Here is a 6,419-nt window from a genome sequence, read left to right as displayed (position 1 = left end):
TTTTAGTACTATACATTTTGAAATACTACTACCCACCTAATTATTATTTTTTTGCAGTCACAAAAATTTATCGTAAAGATCTATGTGAAATTTAGGCGTAAAAGCGGGCTTGCTTTTACACCCTTTTTGTGTTTCATTTATATTCATTTAATAACGGCGTATTTTGTATTTCCATTTTTGCTTCTAAACTTAAATTGTTTAAAACAAGTTTTTTCAAGTCAGGCACCCTAATATTCTATTTTCTTAGTCCTTTTAAAAGTTCGCGTTTCCTGCCAAATAAAAAACGGCGCAACAACAAATCGTTGCATAACAAAGCGAATGCGAAAATCAGATCACGGATCAAGGGCTTAATCAAAATGGCTCATGTGAATAAAACAGAAGCACATGCTTTTGCTTCAGTTTTTTAAGTAAAACTTTTTTACGCACGCTTGAGTTGCAGAATAAGCTGGCAAAGGCGTTACGAAAAGTGTGATCGGGCGAGGCGAACGTTAGTGCAGATAGAAAGAAACAGAGTTACGGTTCGTATAGCGCCCTCCCTCACGACGGCTTATAACCAGAGGTGCAACAAGTCAAATTTAAATAGACTTAAGTCTTAAGTCACATCCAAAATCAAAATGATTTAAGTTTTAAGTCAAATCGAGTTCAACATTCAAATGATTTAAATCTTAAGTCTTGACTTAAATCGTTTTCTTTTAAGTCAAGTCGTTTTACTAAAGACTTAAGTCAAAATAGCATGATTTAAGTCAAATTTATGACTTAAGTCTTTAATTTTGATTTAAATCATTATGCGGTCAGTTAAGTCATAAAAGATCAATATGATATGATTTAAGTCGATTTTTTGACTTAAGTCTTAAATTTTGATTTAAATCATTATGCGGTACGAGTTAAGTCATTGATATATAATTTCAAAAAAAGGTATGATATAAATCAAAATTCTCAAGCGAATATAACAAAAATTACATTCAAAAATTTATATTTCGTACATTTTAATATTATTTTATTACTGACTGGTACACTGGTACTTACTATGACTGGCTAATATGTGGCAGAAATGCAACGAGAAAATCACTTTTATCTAATTTTATAAATCACAATGGGTGATCACAATTAAATTGGTCAACGTTATAGGATAGGTAGGGGCTGCACTGGTGAGTACTGTAGGCAAGTAATATTGACTTTTTTAACAAGTAACATATAAGTAAAATACACTTTTCAAGCTGGATGAACCTGAAAGCAAGTTTTTTGTTTTACTGTTTCGTTACAATATTATTAAGTTATATTATAGATACCACCCGGCACCCTGAGGAAACAAAACCACTATATTAGTACTTTTAAAATGTTTATATTAAAGTTAAACACAGCTGAACCTAAGGAACATACATTCAAGTAGGAAAATAAAACAAGTACCTAAATTTACAGGGAACATTAAACCAACTTAAACAACTTTTTTTAAATATATACATAATACATACATTCTACTAAGCAATGTTTTTAATTAAGCTATCAAATGGATCATTCATGTCTAGTAAAAAGTGGCCTGTGCGTCTTCTTGACTTGGGAGCAGGGACCCTCCTGGGAAGAGAACCTAATCAAGGAAGAGAACCTACCCAAACCCAGAAAAACGAACCTCTCTCAAAAAGACTGTCTTTAGTGTCAAAAGGGACAGTTCTCCTGAACTATTAGCCATTTCGACCAATAGGATGTATTTAACTCTCCCGGGGACGCTCTCTGGCCCCAAATCAAAAATTGACCCCCTGTATGTCATGTGCGTATAATGTAGTAGAAAGTAGAATGCGTTATATTTTATTGGCTTTCAATAATACTAGGTTTTCAAAATTTAAATCAGAGAGTGCATGCCGCCTAGGAGAATTGATGAATGTTGCAAACGAAAACAATCTTTCGACGGGTGCCGAAGATGGCAAAACAGCGTTGAATTTAATAAAAGCCCGCTTAATGCATGGATATTTATTTAACATTTCAATGTTATTTTCAGAATCTTGCAAGTACTGCAATTCAAATTCATTTAAAGAATTGGCTGTGGCTAGATTTAATGAATCACTTGTGTCGCTAAACTCAAAAAAATCAGTTTCGAACGTATTTTCGGAACATTTCACCGCATTTAGTTCTGATTTTTTCTCAATAGAATTAAGTTCAGAATCAGATACTGCCTGAATGACTATATTTTTCAGCTCAGTTGTACTTAGGGCCAATCCAGTATCTTTAAAAGCACTTAACCAACGCAACTTAAATTTCGGATGAGTAATAGTGGCAACTAAAGCAAACCGTGACAATTTTGTTAAAGAAAAATAGCTTGCAAACCGCACTGTTAAAGAGTTTAAACAGGTCTCTACTACTAAATTTAAGTATCTAAAACTTTGAGTCTTCATTCTATAAAATTTAACATACAGGCTTCCGATTGTTGGGAAAAGGCCACCAAAGTAGGTATTTTGATCGCCTTGCAATATGCCGATAGCATATGCTATAGGCTGAAGAATTTTAATGTACTCTTCAATATATTCCAGATCAGATTCTTTAAGAACCTGTGATTTTAAATCTAATTTTTCAAACAAAACATTAAGTTTATCTTTTTCCTTTAAAATTTGGGCTAGTGCATATAGGAATAGGAATTCCATCTAGTGACCCCTGGATAGCTAAGGTAATGTAAACCCAATGTTTCTTTAACAATCTCTTATTCCATAATAAGGAACACTTATTCATTATGGTCGTGTGCTTACTACGTAGAGAATGACTTTTGTTTATTGTTTTAATTATATCTGTTGTAGCTATTAAATTTATCGTATGGGTCACACAACGGAAATGATTGGGTAAAATGATATGGCTGTTACTTTGATCATCATATTCAGAAGTAATTGATGTTGGCGATATCAATTCGTCTTCATCTTCATCGTTTAACTCTGAAGCCTGTGATATCGTTTCTTCGTCATCGTCATACTCTTGCTTTTCGTTTTGGACTGTTTGCAAGATAATATCCCCGTCAAGATTTATTCCGAACTCCTTGAAAGCTTTAAAGAAGTTGGAACCATTATCAGTTACCGTTCCTATAATTTTTGTTTCAGACAAGCCAAAAAAATTGTTAATATCATCTAACACCTCTGCAATTTTGTCAAATGAGTGTGTTCCACTAAAGCGTCTGCATGCTAATGCGATTGATTTTCGTTGAAGTGTTTGGTTATCGATCCAATGACATGTCACTCCCAAAAAGCTTCTTTTCTTGGATGACCAGATATCAGCTGTGGTACACACAAATGGCACATCTTGTAGCAAAGATTTAACGTTACTAAAAAAGTTAGTACTTAGCGACGTTATTTTTTTTACAGCTGTTGTTCTGGACATAACTTTCAAATTAAATCCATCAAATATCTGAATAAAATTGGGATTGCTAAGGACTGAAACGGAGCTCATGGAATTAATAACAAATTTAAGAAGCCGCTGGTCGAATTGATCTTGCGTAATGGCACTTGCCTGAGCTATACTATATCTAATATCTAGCTGCTTGTTGCTCTTAAATGGCTTCTGAACCTGCTCAGACTCTGAGAGTTTATCATCCTTTTTATATTTTGATTTTAGACTTTATTTTTTAACTCTTTTGTATTTAGTATAGTCATTAAACGCTGTGGCGTGCTTAACCTTTAAATGCCTTATAAAATTTGTTGTTAGTGTTGTTTTTCCTTTAATGGATTTCGTGCCTTTACAAATTTGACATATTGCAGCAATATTAAAATTATTACTTCGGCTAACAATTTTAAAAAATTTGCCATCAAATAATGCTGATTCATTTGATGTTTCTTCATTATCTTCATCTTCTTGGGGACAGCATGAACTAGAAGTTGATATGGAAGCTTCATCAATTTCCATTACAGATCTTGGGTCACTTGGTTTGATATAGTTTTTTATTTTATTTTGTGGCTTTACCAATGACTTTACGTTAAAATAATACTCTATTTTGGTTTTAAAATTGTTCCTGGCCTCAGTAGCTGGGTCGTAGGATCTCTCTCATCTTCGCTTGGAGCGAAAGGATCTTCTAGAGTTTCTAGATCGTCACTCTCAGTGTCTAAGAGCATTTCGTCATCCAACTCTAAGTCTTCCTTGGACATTCTGTAAATAAACACGAAAATCAGTATAACCTATTCTATAGTGACAGTGACCCTTCTATGCTATTTTTATTGAATCAATTTTATTATAACGTATTTACTTAGTTTATTACTAAGTTTTTTCTTCTTCTTCTTCTTCTTCTTATTTATCAACCGATTAAAAAAATGATTGTATCAAAATATTGGAAGTAGAAAGTGCATTTATCATTTGATTTATTTGACTACTTTCTTTGGAAGCATTTCAAAATTAAGTTTATGTGACAAAACCGGAAAATATTAACGTATTACCTATTAGAACCAAATGTGAATTGATAACTCCAATATGTTAGAAAGCGTAGCAAATGCTTTTTACTACAATTTAGCACATTGTTTATTGTAGCAAAAAGTGGTAATAAAGGCTAATTGAATATTCAATTAAATAACTTTATTGTTTAAATACTTTTTTTGTATGGTTTTTTTTGGGGTTAGTATTTGCATTTTTTATTTATAATAAATTTTACATTAAAATTTTTTAAACCATTGTATCTTTCAATCTGTTGAAGTTACGTATAGCATATGTTACAGAACGTTGTGTTAAGATTTTAAGATTTTTAAGATTATACAAAAATATACCATTCCCTTTAAGAAAGGTAACTTTTAATCTTTACTACTTTTGTTATGCTTCCTGTATATTCTAAGTTACCTTTCTAATGTAGATCTGAAAGAGATCTATAATTTTTATTTAACACACTTTACTAAAAGGGCGCATTCACAAATTATTAAGGGGTTCTGGGACTTTTTTAATACATGGTATACATGGTACATAGGTTATTTTATTATTTATAATGTAACATTCTATATCTGTAACTTATGTTTATCTAATTGTTTTTGGAGTTTAAGGAGTTTATAATATAAATTTTTTGTCTTTATAATACTTGGATGCATCACCTTTATTTTTACACGATATTAAATTTTCATAATCTTGTAAAACAGAATTAATAATTTCATAAAGATTGATTAATTGGTCTAAATAGTCTTTGATAACGAAATAGTGTTCAGATCCTAAAATCAATGAGTAAATATCATTAATTTTCTTTCCTATATTTTTTGATTAGTTATAATTTTGCTTGTTGTATCATTAAATTGATCAATAACATTTAAAGATGCTATTTTGATTATATAAGTTATCATATCGTTCTCCGTACACGATGCATCCAAATTTCCACTTATTGATTTAAATATTGAACCTCCTAGTCCATTAATCAAACCTCTCTTTAATCTAATATTAGGCAATATTTCATGAAGCCTTATATCTACCTTATCTTTAATTAAACTTAAAATTTTAATCTGATTAAGAGAATCATTTTTATAATAATTCTTACCATTTTTTAAAACTAAGGTTAAATTATTAGTTTTCTTATCTAGTTATCCTATCTCAAAAATTAAGAAATTAAGATTAAAATATTGTATAAAATTATAGCCTGATATTTGAATTTTAGTGGACCTCTAAATTCATCGGAATTAAGACAGCATAGCTAGGAAAAAGAATCAATTATAATTTAATATTTTTTTCAACAGTAAAAATATCAATATGAAGAGTTTAAAATGATCGATTGGCTGTGGGGTTCACACAACATTCATTTTTACTGAATGGTGTTCATATGTTGTCAGATTTCACAATCATTCAAATAAGTTTGTACAGAATGTTTTAGATTAAGCCAATAGCATTTTTCTCCTTCTTCAGTTTCATCCACTTCCTGGTGATTAATTTTTGACTGATATATTGTCATTATGTGTGACATCATTCTTATGTGACTCATTAATTTGGTTAAATAACGTTTTAATTTTAGAGATGGCCATTTAAAAGTTTTCCTGGTGACCTCACAAAAAGGTTTAACAAATTTTCAAAATACGTACAAGTGATATTGTAATCCTGGCTTAACATCATCTTTTATACATTTTTTCATCCGTTTTATAATAATAATAATAATAATAATAATAATAAACGGCATTTATTAATCGTTTATATATTGCAAAAACTCCTATGTAATTACATATCTTAAAAGTTAAAATATATATATATTCGAGGTCACATTTTTTTACATCCATTAGTAGTTTTGAATTTTAAATGTATTAATATTAAATTGTTTAAAAAGATTTTTAGAAATTCTTCGTTCGGTATAAAGTATGCAGAGTGTTTTATAATTAGTAGGGCAAACTTGGAGGGATTGTAGAGGGCGGCATCAAAATAAGCAAGTTTGCGCCATAAACCCCTATTCGAAAATGATTAGATTTTAAGATACAGGGTGATCAAATTTTAAGAAAAAT

This window comes from Anthonomus grandis, chromosome 5 (genome assembly GCF_022605725.1).
Source record: "Anthonomus grandis grandis chromosome 5, icAntGran1.3, whole genome shotgun sequence".
NCBI lineage: Eukaryota > Metazoa > Arthropoda > Insecta > Coleoptera > Curculionidae > Anthonomus > Anthonomus grandis.
The sequence above is the reverse complement of the archived record's forward strand: the minus strand, read 5'-3'. Positions refer to the sequence as shown.